This window comes from Acipenser ruthenus, chromosome 4 (assembly GCF_902713425.1).
Source record: "Acipenser ruthenus chromosome 4, fAciRut3.2 maternal haplotype, whole genome shotgun sequence".
Lineage (NCBI taxonomy): Eukaryota > Metazoa > Chordata > Actinopteri > Acipenseriformes > Acipenseridae > Acipenser > Acipenser ruthenus.
The window spans coordinates 12,465,966-12,478,705 of NC_081192.1; the positions used below are offsets into that span (position 1 = coordinate 12,465,966).

Here is a 12,740-nt window from a genome sequence, read left to right on the forward strand (position 1 = left end):
GATGAAGACATTTCCGAGTCAACATAAACTCCTCAGTCTTTTTGATATATTCCTTCTTCAATTTCACTATCTCCCATATGATATTTATAATGCACATTTTTATTGCCTGCTTGCAATATCTTACACTTTTCTCTATTAAATGTCATTTGCCATGTGTCTGCCCAGTTCTGAATGCTGTCTAGATCATTTTGAATGACCTTTGCTGCTCCAACAGTGCTTGCCACTCCTTCTATTTTTGTGTAGTCTGCAAATTTAACAAGTTTGCTTACTATACCAGAATCTAAATCATTAATGTAGATTAGGAATAGCAGAGGACCTAATACTGATCCCTGTTGTACATCACTGGTTACCTCGCTCCATTTTGAGGTTTCTCCTCTATTTAGTACCTCCTGTTTTCAACATGTTAACCACTCCCTAATGCATTTCCTTAAATCCTTGAAAATGTATGTGTGTTGGAATGGCTGGTTTCTCATATCTAATTATGCATACATACTAGTACTGTAGACACCGTATTCCTATGCATCAGTTATCTTCAGAGATGAACATCACCTGTATGTGAACATCAACATGCTTTGCATTACCGACAATTTAGCTATAGCTTTATCTCTTTACTACTAACATATCTGCTCATTTGTTCATTTCGGCAGTGCACGGGTATAACCTAATCTCTTCTTCAGATGCCGTATACTCACATCACACAATCTTTAACTGCGCAGGTGTTAATCAACTGATTCACACATCTACACTTTCATTTAGAAATGTGAATCCCCTGTGCACCAAGCTGTCAGTCAGATCAGACACCCATACAGGTAATGTGTCTTTAAGCGTAACTGAGCCCGCCGGCCAGTGGCTCGTTGAGGAGGAGCTCCTGCTTGCTTGCCTACTGTGTGTGCAATGTGTGTCTGTTTAGTCTCATGCGGATAATTCCTTGCTGGTGAAGTGAGAGAGCAGTTAGATTTAGAAGCAGTAAATATCACTGAAAACCAAAAATATCTTATATATATATTTTAAATTGTTTTAATTTTTTTTTTAAAGTATGTAAAGACATTAACGTGTCAACGTTTATCTTGCGTTAACTGGACCCCGGTTTCTTGTAAAGAAAATATTGTATTTTTTCATAAATAATAGTAATAATAATAATAATAATAATAATAATAATAATAATAATAATAATAGTACCATCTTCCTGATGTTGGATACCACTTCCAAAGGAACTCACTAGGACTTCATCCCAGTCTACATCCATCTCATAACTGAACTCCATCTGTGGATTCTCTGACAAAGCTGTCATCGCCGATCTACAAGTTGAATACCCGGTTTATAAAGCTTCATCAGGTAAGGGTTTTTTTTTAGCTTTTTTTATTTTTTTTATTTTTTTGTTTAGTTTTATTACATTTCTATGCTTTTTTAGTCGCCACATTTTACTGGTAAAGCTTTCCGTAATTTAAGTAACACCATTATATCAATTATGGCTGTAATGCAATATATATATATATTAATGTGATCCCACACAGACAGTATTTAAAGATCATTTACAACAGTGGTACTTGCTTCAATTGGTTATGAAGCGTGTGAATGAAATGTTGACATGATCAATACATTTAAGGTCAGAGGGTGTTCTAACTACATAGGTCATTTTGTTTTAAAATTATTTGACAGTTTTGTTTATTTTTTTATTTTTCTTATTGCATGTTCCCTCTCATTCATTTCAACCTGTATAACTGTTGTTAACAGCTGTTAAACTGGAATTTAAAAAGTGTGCAAATACAAAAGATCACATCTATTATATTTAAATACGCGATTAAAATAAGAGTTTAATAATTATAGCACACCTTTTTTCAACAAGCGCTTTGAACTGCCTTAACTATATGTTTAGTTGATTAGAAATAGTGTATGTATGTGTATTATTAAAATGTTACCATTACACCAATTGACTAAAAAAGTAAGCTTGCTAGATGGAATACAGGCTGTGTTTTACCTGGGTATAAAACAGAACATTTTGTTATTTAAAAGTTCAAGCTGCAGAATTTCTGATCCTTCTATCTTTGTAACCTAGTTCCAATGTATGCATTACGCGCAGCGTCATCTTTCCAGCGCTCATACAGATTTTTTATTTTTTATTTATTTTGTAAATACATATAAAAATATAATTTGTAATTTATCTCTTTGTTTATTGAAAACAGAAATGTAAACTGTACCTAATCTATTAGGAACACACACTTCAAATACTAATACACAAAGGGTTAAAAAGTACACATACACACACATATATATATATTAACCACCTGTTTATATTACGTACAGATAATGGTCTGTGTTCACAAAATAGTCAGGTGAATTTGTATGAATATTTTATTTAATATACAATCAGCACATCAACACCATAATACTGAAATACTAACAGTGATGCCTGACCAGAACATATGAAGTTATGTTTTGTATTAGTGATTGATTATTATAGCCTATACAAGTTGTATTCTTTAAGGTGTTTTGTTGTGAAGTTTTGTGTATACCAAGCATATCGTAAGTGTTTAAACTGCTCTTCTCACAAAGTTGTATTAACGACATAGTAAATTAGCAAGTATATATATATATATATATATATATATATATATATATATATATATATATATATATATATACACACATTTACAGTATTCCGGCAATTAAGTTTATCAAATTAAGGCACTGGTGAGAATTCAGTTCAACCACATAAATGTATATAAATGTGTCTGTATTTGTATTTAGACTGTATGATTGAAAACCATATTAATAGTCAGTAAAAATCATCAATTTAAAAAGATTATTCATATTAGATAAACCAGATTCCTGTTACCCTTAAATGAGATGCAATGTTCTCTTAACAGCATAATCTCCCACAATGTATCACAGTCCCACATCACCACATACATCTTAATTGTCATGTTGTTTCTGCCTTGGGACAAGATTTAAAACATCTGGTCTTGAGGAAAGTGTCCGTGTAGATTCTTTGACTACAGTGTAACTTTGCAATGGTTTATTATCTGCCTTATTCTCACGTTTCCTATTCCACATGAAACACCTTAAGGTCTGTCTCATTTTGTAGTTCCACACATGAAAATGATGTATCTTTTCTCCTTCTGAAGTTTTAAAAAGGTTGTTTCAATTGCAGTATGCTGTTTTTTCTATGTCATATATATGGGACCATTCAACAAATTTAGAATATTCATGATATTAGAAACCTTACATTTTTAGTACATGCGGGGATGTTTGAACATACAGTATCAGTAAATATTCTTTTTGAGAAATTGTTAGCAGCTATGGTTGCTAACATGTGTTAGTGCATAGCAGAACCCATTAAAAAACGACATATAAAATGAACAGTTTTTACTGTATGTGTCAAAACATCAATATTATGGGTCAACACTTGTAGTGAACAATCTGTCCCTAATCCATGTCTAACAAAGAGCCACCGGTCCCTATTTTGAAGTAAGTGAAATAATTGAAATGCTCCTTTCTGTAATTAAATAGTTTCTTGATAGTTATAGGCAACTATATTGTTTGATTCCTTTCACCGAATTGTTTTGCTTGTTTCAAAAAAGGCCACAATAAGTTTGGAGATAATCAAATATAAAGACAAGTATTAATCACTTGTAATAGTGAAGGCTTAAGAAATAGTTGACTTTGTAGTCCTTAAACAGATTTTGCTGAGACAGACTTTTTAAAATACTCTGAAAAGTAAACTCGTATTATTTTATATTGTATAATGAGATACTAACAGATGTGCAGGTGATAGAAAATGGGTAAAATCCTTGAAGTAACAATACAAAAAAAGTAAACAAGTTAAAGTCTCATTCAGCTTTTTGGTTTTAAACCAGACCATTATCAGACTGTGTGTAGTATCAAACTGAATCTTCATGGAGGATGTGGGGCACAGAGATAATATTATCAAGCTCCCATCGACACTGGAAATGTGTGAAACAGATGGAAAAAGAGAAAGGAGACATTTAACAGAAATGTTTTATTTTTACAGATTCAAATGTATGTTTTAGATTCAAATGTATGTTTTAATTCCCTTTGGCTCCCTCCACTATAGACAGACGGAGAAAGAAATGCCAGATGTGAATTATAACATTTTATCAGAAGCATTTAGGCTGCTACAATTATTTCAAACCAATTTATTTGCTGCATGTAAATGCCATTAATGAGCCATGTAATCTGTAATATTGTGATTGTTTGTCTTTCTACCCCAGAGCCTATTAATGTGCCCATTAAACATCTTTCATTTCTTAACGTGTTTTTTTTTAATGAAGGTGATGCACATCCACCTCAATAAAAAAATGAAATTTAAACAATTGATTGATTGATGTGTTAGCCCTAATGCAGACTGTTTGTTTTTTAAAGGTGGTTGCTCATTTCATCTCAATCTATGTTGTTTTCAATAATATAAACACTGTGACACTTGCTTATATGCATGCAAGTAGCTACGCCAGTGACAAACCTAGTGAGTCACATATGCTGCAGAAGCGTGGTGGGAGATGCAGAGCTTGCTACTTTTGCGCCAACTGACTGTAAAAAGTCTGCCATGAATGTCATTTTAGATGGCTTAGATCATTTCCCATTCAGTTGTGGCATTTCTTTGTTGGATGGTGATCTTAGGAAAGCTCAGGGTGCATTTACAGCCTATTGTAAACTGCACTTCAGCCGATTGTTTCATGTGACGCATCTATACACAAACTTGTCTCTCTTTTGTCACCAACAAAAACAATATGAGTTATTAAAAAAAAAAAATAGAAACTCACCCTACCTAGCCTACGTAAATAAGTGCTGTCCGTGCAGTAGTTCACATTTTGTAGGTTTACAGAAAAATGATTATCGATCTAGGGCTAGGACTCATAGATCCTGTATTAGTCACTGCGTTCCTGTGAACTAAGGAAGAAAATAAGCTGGGTGCCAGACATGGCCAAGTAGAGACCAGCCAAGCTGTACTCTGGCCTCCATGTTGTAATAGCTTGGCAGCTGTGTAAGTGACCGGATGGACGGCAGGAATGACCTGTTGATCTTCAGTCCATTCAGTCGGTATGTAGGTCCAATGCAGCTGTGAAGTCAAAGGCATTTCAAACTGGGGACAAAATGGGGGTAAAATACATGGCTAAAGTACATAAATAATTACAAGAAATCCATAAACATAATAAGAGTTCCAAAGAAAATGCTTCATGGAGGAAGGATTTTATTCCTGTAGATTTATATTGACTGAGTTGGTGAAATGTGTGCTGGGGTCACCAAGCACAATCTGTCAAATAGCTTACTGAGGACACTACATCTTTTTTTAAGGTATCCCTCAAAACAATCAACAAACTGCATCCCAACACATTTACCTAAAAGTATATTCTTTTTTTTGTTGTTGTTGTTGCTAACTATCTGAATATTCCCTAAAGACCTTGGTCATTATGAGAATTTAAGCTCTTTTGTGTCTCAAAGAAATATATCTGCTGCTGCTCCAGGATCTTATCTGTTCTCTGTGATTAAACTAACATAAATGCAATCTGACCTTTTTTGTCACTGTACAGTAAGCTCTCACAAGATTTGTCAGAAAGTCATTAAAATGCTTTATAATACTACTAATTAAGTTTTATCCTAGCAATAATAGGCATATATATTCATTAATATTATCTTGTTACAACTGAATTAGTACTTTAATTACATTGGATTTAAAATATGTAGAGTATCGTTTTAAAGTTAAATCACTTCTAGAACAAATGTTGCCCTGGGCTGAAATTAAAGGTTGTAGAACATGGCTTATTTTTAATATTTTGTTTGCATAGAAAACATAAATCTGTATGTTAACTCCAGTGTGCCATTTTCTTCTTTGCTATGGAAAATACATCTATATAACTTTTATTGTTATATAGATGTAATCCAACAACCATTCAATTCATGTTCAGTAGGTGGCACTGTGTTTTTTTCATATCATATCCATGGGGTACACTTACAGTAAAAGCAGTGTTACTGGATTCAGTATAAAAAAGTAAAAGCAGTGTTACTGGAGTCAATATAAAAGAAAAAAAAAAGACATTTATTGATTAGAAGATACTGGGGAATACCCAGCGGTACATTTAATAATGTAGGTCCTACACAGCTTGTGTTGCAATATTGTGCTCTTTATAATCTGCCATCCCAGACATTTACCTTGTTGTTCTGTAATGGAAAATACTTCTATGGTACCATGTCTTCGTCCCTGTGGTCATTTTATTTGTTTATGTATTTTTGTACATATTAGCATCGAAGAGCTTAGGGCCAAATGATATCACATTGATGAAGATAGAACCCTTTTGCAGATTGAATTCAGCTTGGAGTGGTAAACAGTAAGGTTTTTATTGACAGCAGGGAATCGTGACAACAATGTTATAAAATAGGTGTTAAAATCAATGTGTTTCATTTCCAGTGACCAGTTTTACACAAACCATAATATCAGTTATTGACTGATTATCATAAGTATAAATATAGTCACTTATCATTCTTAAACACCAGCGACCCTGTTGAAGCAAGTGCAAAGGCAATTCTTCTGAGAGGAATATTTTTTATATGAAACTAGCAAGAAACTGCTCTGACCAATAATTTAATTACATCATACGTTAACCATAAAAATACTGCGAGTTTTCTATCTTAAAATTGTGCTTTTGCACTTCCGCCACAATAAGGCCATTTAGGGCAGCAATGTGGAGTAGTGGTTAGGGCTCTGGACTCTTGACCGGACGGTTGTGGGTTCAATCCCCAGTGGGGGACACTGCTGTTGTACCCTTGAGCAAGGTACTTTATCTAGATTGCTCCAGTAAAAACCCAACTGTATAAATGGGTAATTGTATGTAAAATAATGTGATATCTTGTAACAATTGTAAGTTGCCCTGGATAAGGGTGTCTGCTAAGAAATAAATAATAATAAGTTACAACAAAGGATTGAATACAGATTAGTCTTGATTTATTTTTACATTTTAACAAGGTATAATATTTATAGTATCATTGGTTTCATTATTATAAAGACAATGTGAAATAATCTTTCTCAATTACATTCTAAAACTTGAAGTTCCACATGCTTGGGGAAGTAAATTATTTGATAATGACATAGCTTGTCTTCCCCACACACAAAAACACAATCCCCAACCATTTGAAACGATCCAGGGGAAGCAAACCCCAGGAATATGTGGGGGCAATCTATGCATGGATTTCAGAAACAAAAAAAAATTGTGGAGGTTGAGTCACTCAGTGATGTTGAAATTAAATACCGCAACAGATTTTCATCTAAGTTTCAAGGGGATTGACAGAAATGTAATTTTGTTTTCAGTTGTGGGATGATGAGTCTGAGGAGAAAAACAGACCTTGAAAGAAAGATTCAATGTAAGGACAGTCTTACTTGCTACTTGAGATAATAATTTAAAAAAAAAACATGCCATTATGATATTAACACTGAGAGTTCAGACTTTTATTTTTTATTAAGTACTTAATTGACCACTTTTTCTCACACTAACTTTTATAAAGTATGTGTCAAGCATAATACAGAGATTGAAATGGTCCAAAAAGTCCAATGATAATGGTGTTTCACTTTTTACTGAATATTTTTAGTAGTTGACTTTCTGCCTGATTTTCCAAACGTGCAAGGGAATTTAGAGGAAATATACTTACTGTTATCAATCTTAAATTATAAATCTGCTTTGCTTTTGTATTTCTTCTTAAATATAATGTTATATTTTGCAGTGAAGTTATATTGCTCTTGTAAACATGTTAAAATGTGATTAGCTTTATTAGTTCCAGAGCTTTCTTATCAGAATTGTCCTCAACACGAGTTACCCAAACTGTAAAAATTTCCTTCATTGGTATAGTTTCCTCCAGTACCAACCCACTTCCAACAACTCCCTTGGGGTTGACAGTAGTTTATCCATGTTGTTTACGATTTTATTTATATTTCTTATCTGGCAGACAAACTGTGAAGGTTTCTATTCTTTTATCTGTTTCTTATAAAAGTATGAATACAACAGAGCTATACCCAAGATATTTCAACGTTTTTAAAGAGTGCCTATCTCCAACTAAAATCAGTTAAGATTACATTTCCAGGTTTTTAGCTTCTGAATTTAAATAGCCTAGGAATGTGTTTCTCAGTTTGTTTAGCATGTTTTATGATCAAATGTATCCCTCCACGTTTGTAAAATGTGGAAATATGTAACATTATAAAATATAACATCATTCTTGTTTTAGCAGTCAAGTGGACTCTAACCAGAACTTTAAACCTTCCAAGATTACCAGATTAATTTAAATGAATCGGAAATTTCTAGGTGCTGTTTTCCGAAAACTGACCTAAGGAATATTCCGATCCTTTTTCCGAAAACTATGTTTACATGACTTTTGATATCGGAATTAGTTTTTGGAAAACTCAGTTTTCCGAAAAATATCGGAATTCTTATGCTCATGTAAACACACTGAGTGTTTAGTTTTGTTCTCTTGTGTGTTTTTTTTTTATTTTATTTGTATTTCTTCTTTTCTTGTGGGGGGGGGGGGGGTTGTTAAGTTAAAAAAAGATGTTTTGGATAGCATTTTTCAATGTATTTAAATCTCAGTAAGACAATTTCTTCCCCATTAATCTGATATTATTTCTGACTGTGCATTAGACATTCTGTGATACATAGCAGCTCAATACAATGAACTAGCATACTTAAAAACTATTTAAAACAATACTTAAAAAATCTTTACTTGTTTCTGCACACCACGCTCTGGTGCGATTTTGCAGTGAATGTTTTGATTTGTTATGTTAAACATGTGTTTTCACAGGCTTAATGTTGTCACGCCTAATGGTTTAACTCACATTAGTGGTAATAATATATAGTAAAGGTCTCCAAAAAATACATAAGTAGCTGTTGAGTCATTAAAGTTCTGTATGTTACCCAATTCAAGTACCATGTTAGTAATAGACTGAACCGCCAGCTCTCTGCTTTCCTGTCCAACCACTCTCTGCTCGACCATCTCCAATCTGGCTTCCGCTCTGCTCACTCCACTGAAACTGCCCTCCTGTCTGACCCTAGGAATAACCAGCAGCCCCACATCCTGTGATTTCAGAGTGCAGTTTGGAAGATACAGGGTCAGTAACTCCTGCAAATAACTAGGTTCTAATACATTCTTCAGGGTCTTGTAAGTTAACAGCAAAATCTTAAAATAAATTCTATACTGCACAGGGAGCCAGTGTAAATAGACCAAAACAGTAATATGTTTGCTTATCCTGATTTTAGTCAGAATTCTAGCGGTGGTATTCTGAACAAGCTGCAAGCAGGATACCACACGTTTTGGGACACCAGAAAAACGTGCATTACAATGATCAATTCTAGATGAAACAAAGGCATGCATTAGTCTCTCGGGCATCAGATACAGAAATAATTGGTCTAAGTTTGGCTATATTTCTGAAACGGCAAAAAGATACTTTAGTAAATTTCCTAATATGAGTCTCAAATGATAGATCAGGGTCAAAGATGACCCCCAAACTCTTAATTTCTAGTTTAAGTTTTGATGAGAGACTGCAAGGGTCAAGCTCATGTAATCCCACATTTCCTTTTAGTTGGTTCTGTGATCCCACTAGCATAACCTCTGTTTTATCTGAGTATCAACATTAGAAGATTCTGTGACATGCAATGCTTGATGTCTGTAAGGCAAGTAGCTAATAACACCCAGGCAGAAGCAAACATAGCTGGGTGTCATCAGCATAGCAATGGAAGTTCACTCCGTGTCTACGGACATGGTGCTGGCAGTCTAAAGAAACATTCCTAAATCTTGCATTCAGTAAGCTTTTATTAAATATACCATGTTTTTAATTGAATGTCATGATATAACAGGGAAATAACCCTGGTGTTGTTTTTTTTTTTTTTTAAGTGAATCCCCAGCTAAGACAACATGATAGCTAAAAATAAAGGTTATTGTCCAAATTATAAACACAAATATTGATTTATACCCTATCCTGCAGTTAAATCTTTGTGTAGCAAGACTGCTATATGATCTGCACTGTTTGAGGTATATACCACTCCTCTGTCTATATGCTTCTATTTACATATCTTAGTGCATAGTAATTGCCCAGATTCTTCCTACAGTACAGCACAAAGGCACTTGAGACTGTTGATAGTTTTATAGTGTATGGTGGGTCAAACTAAGCACAAGACATCAGGAAGATTTGCAAGCTAGTTATATTGTTGGCAATGGTACCTTCAGTAAAAAAAGACATAAATGTTCTAGATTACCAAGAAACCGCTGTCTACAAGTATAGATTGTTTATAGTTGTTTTGTTTTTTTTCAAACAGTTGTACAGTAAGCCTAATGATTTTCATTACTGTATTTTTCTTTAGCTGTCTCATGTTTTAAATGCTTCTGCGGTCATTGTCTTATTTCAGCTGAAAATAAATTACAAAAGAGACTTGCCTTCTGTTCCTCTCGATGCTTTGCTATTCAGGAAATCTACTTCATTTTAATTGGAGGTTACTTTTTTATGTGTGTCTGGAAACAATACTGTATTGTGCAATGTGTCTCCCATCACAGTTCTGAGGATAGAGATGTGCAGCCCAATGGACAAAATGAACTGTTGACTTTATGTACAGATGTCATTGTGAAAGAGTTATGATTAATAGTTATAGCCATTGTTGAGTATTACTTTCAATTGTGTATGTGCAGATGTGGATTTCCTTTTCAACGCCTTACCAAGGCCCCTGGGTAAAATTTGGCTCAGAGCTGGCCACCACATTGTAAACCAGCTGATACTTGCATAAGGGATGTGGAAGAACATATGTAACAAGTTTGCCTCTCCATTAAGGTGTAAGTGCTTGGCCATCTATTCACTAATTATTAATTTAAAATAATGTGAATGTTCCTCTTAAATTCTACACATGTATAATCAGTTGTCACAGTTCCTACTGTCAGTGATTCAGGTAAAAAACAGTAAGTATTAATATAAAAAATTAGAGCAATTTATTAACTTTGAACATATTCCATAGACAAAGTTAGTTTAAAGCTGATATTGCCAAACTCCTGACATCCCTGACATACAGCATCATACTTTAGGCTCCACAGATTTGATAAATTTTCAGGAAAATAATGCCATTGTCTGGGACAGTTGTCTAATGGCTACCATTATCAGGCATTGTTTTTTGGAAACATTTGATTCCAAGTGAATAATTTTCAACCATTCTATAGTAACTAAGTTAATATCCCATTAAAGAGCCATAGCATCTGCTGGATTTATGATTCTTTCATATTAAATAGTATTATAATAACAACAGGGCTTCCAGAGGAACTGTGTTATACCAAGTTATTCACATAAAAGAGTAATAATTATTGGTCCAATATACTGTAGACCTTTGATGGGATGCATGTATCACTGACAATCAGTTACCATTTTTTGACTTGTAACAGACAGAACATATTATTGGCACCTATACACAAGTATGCCCAAACCCTTGGACACAACAGTAATAGCCTGATCTTCATTATAAACAGTAGTACTTTGTGAACCAAAGGACCTGTTATACCTCTTGGCTTTTTCAATGGTAAGTAGAGGTTTGCTGCACAAGCATTAGAAGTATGCACTGTGGCAGGGAATCCATTATGACCATTTGTGTTTCTGTTGCAGTAATTCAATAATTCACCAAGCACAATCATTTCAAAGGAGAACTTTCATTATTGAACAAAACCATCAAATTACAGCCCTGTAAACATCTGTGTGTTAGCTATAAAATTAATTATGAGAATCACTTTTTTCTCCAAGATTGATAAACCAAAGCTAAGGGTGTGTTCACACGGGTTCATTTAGAGGGTTTGGTCTGCACTCGGTACGGTTCGTTACATTTGGTGTGAAGTGTAAACAAGAAAGTCAGCTTGGGGAACCAACCATACCTAGTTCACCTAAAGAGGTGGCCTCAGTCCGTTTGGCAAATGCACTGAGTCTGGTTCGTTTGCTAAACCTCAATGTGAACCAAGTCCTGCAGTTGTTCCAGCAATTATTTGAAGTAAAACTTCAAATAATTGCTGGTAAATAAACGCCGGGTCTCTGTCATTGCCATTAAAGCTGAGGAAAATGAGGAGGAGCTTGAACATAATTAACTGCTAATAAGTGACAGCGATGAAAGTGTCTCTCAGGATTAATAAATAATAATAATAATAATAATAGTAATAATAATTGGTGTATTTTAATGTACAAGTTTGAGATTAAACAATAAATGATTTTTGATAATGATACTTATTGCTTTTATTGTTCATTTTTAAGAGGATTTTATTATTATTATTATTATTATTATTATTATTATTATTAACAATGGTAGATCTAATTCTGTGTTAAAATACAAATTCGTACTTCTGCTTGTTTGTTTTGCATACCATATCCTTGTTAACCAGTGCAATGTAATTTTGTTATAAAACAAAACTATTACTTAGTTCCCACAGACACGCAACCTTTTAAATTGAGTTACAATGTTGCTACAAGGCTGTGTGTTAGCGGCTTCTCAATGACCGCATGAAGCATGTGAAGCTTGTGAGCTAATGTAAACGGCGGTATCAAATAATCGCCGGTCTCCAATATGTGTCGGGTTTGCTGACAAATATTGTAAATAAACACCAGTGGTGTTTAATTGAAGCTTTACGGTATACTGTTATTTTAACGGCTTCAGAGTTGCTACGGCGTCAGTGAACTGAAGAAAAAAAAATGTCCGTTTTTCACTGTGGTGTAGTCTGAAGCTGACAGA

General features: G+C 34.0%; 1 protein-coding gene across 1 annotated transcript in view; it reads left to right on the forward strand.

Moving 5' to 3' along the window:
- The first annotated feature begins 671 nt into the window (after positions 1–671).
- Positions 672–12,740, forward strand: part of LOC117399939 (calcitonin gene-related peptide type 1 receptor-like) — a 99,101-nt gene continuing 87,032 nt past the window's right edge. Inside the window, exon 1 of the mRNA XM_033999397.3 lies at positions 672–1,335. The gene's annotated coding sequence lies outside the window, so the exon portion shown is untranslated. The remainder of the gene's footprint in view (positions 1,336–12,740) is intronic.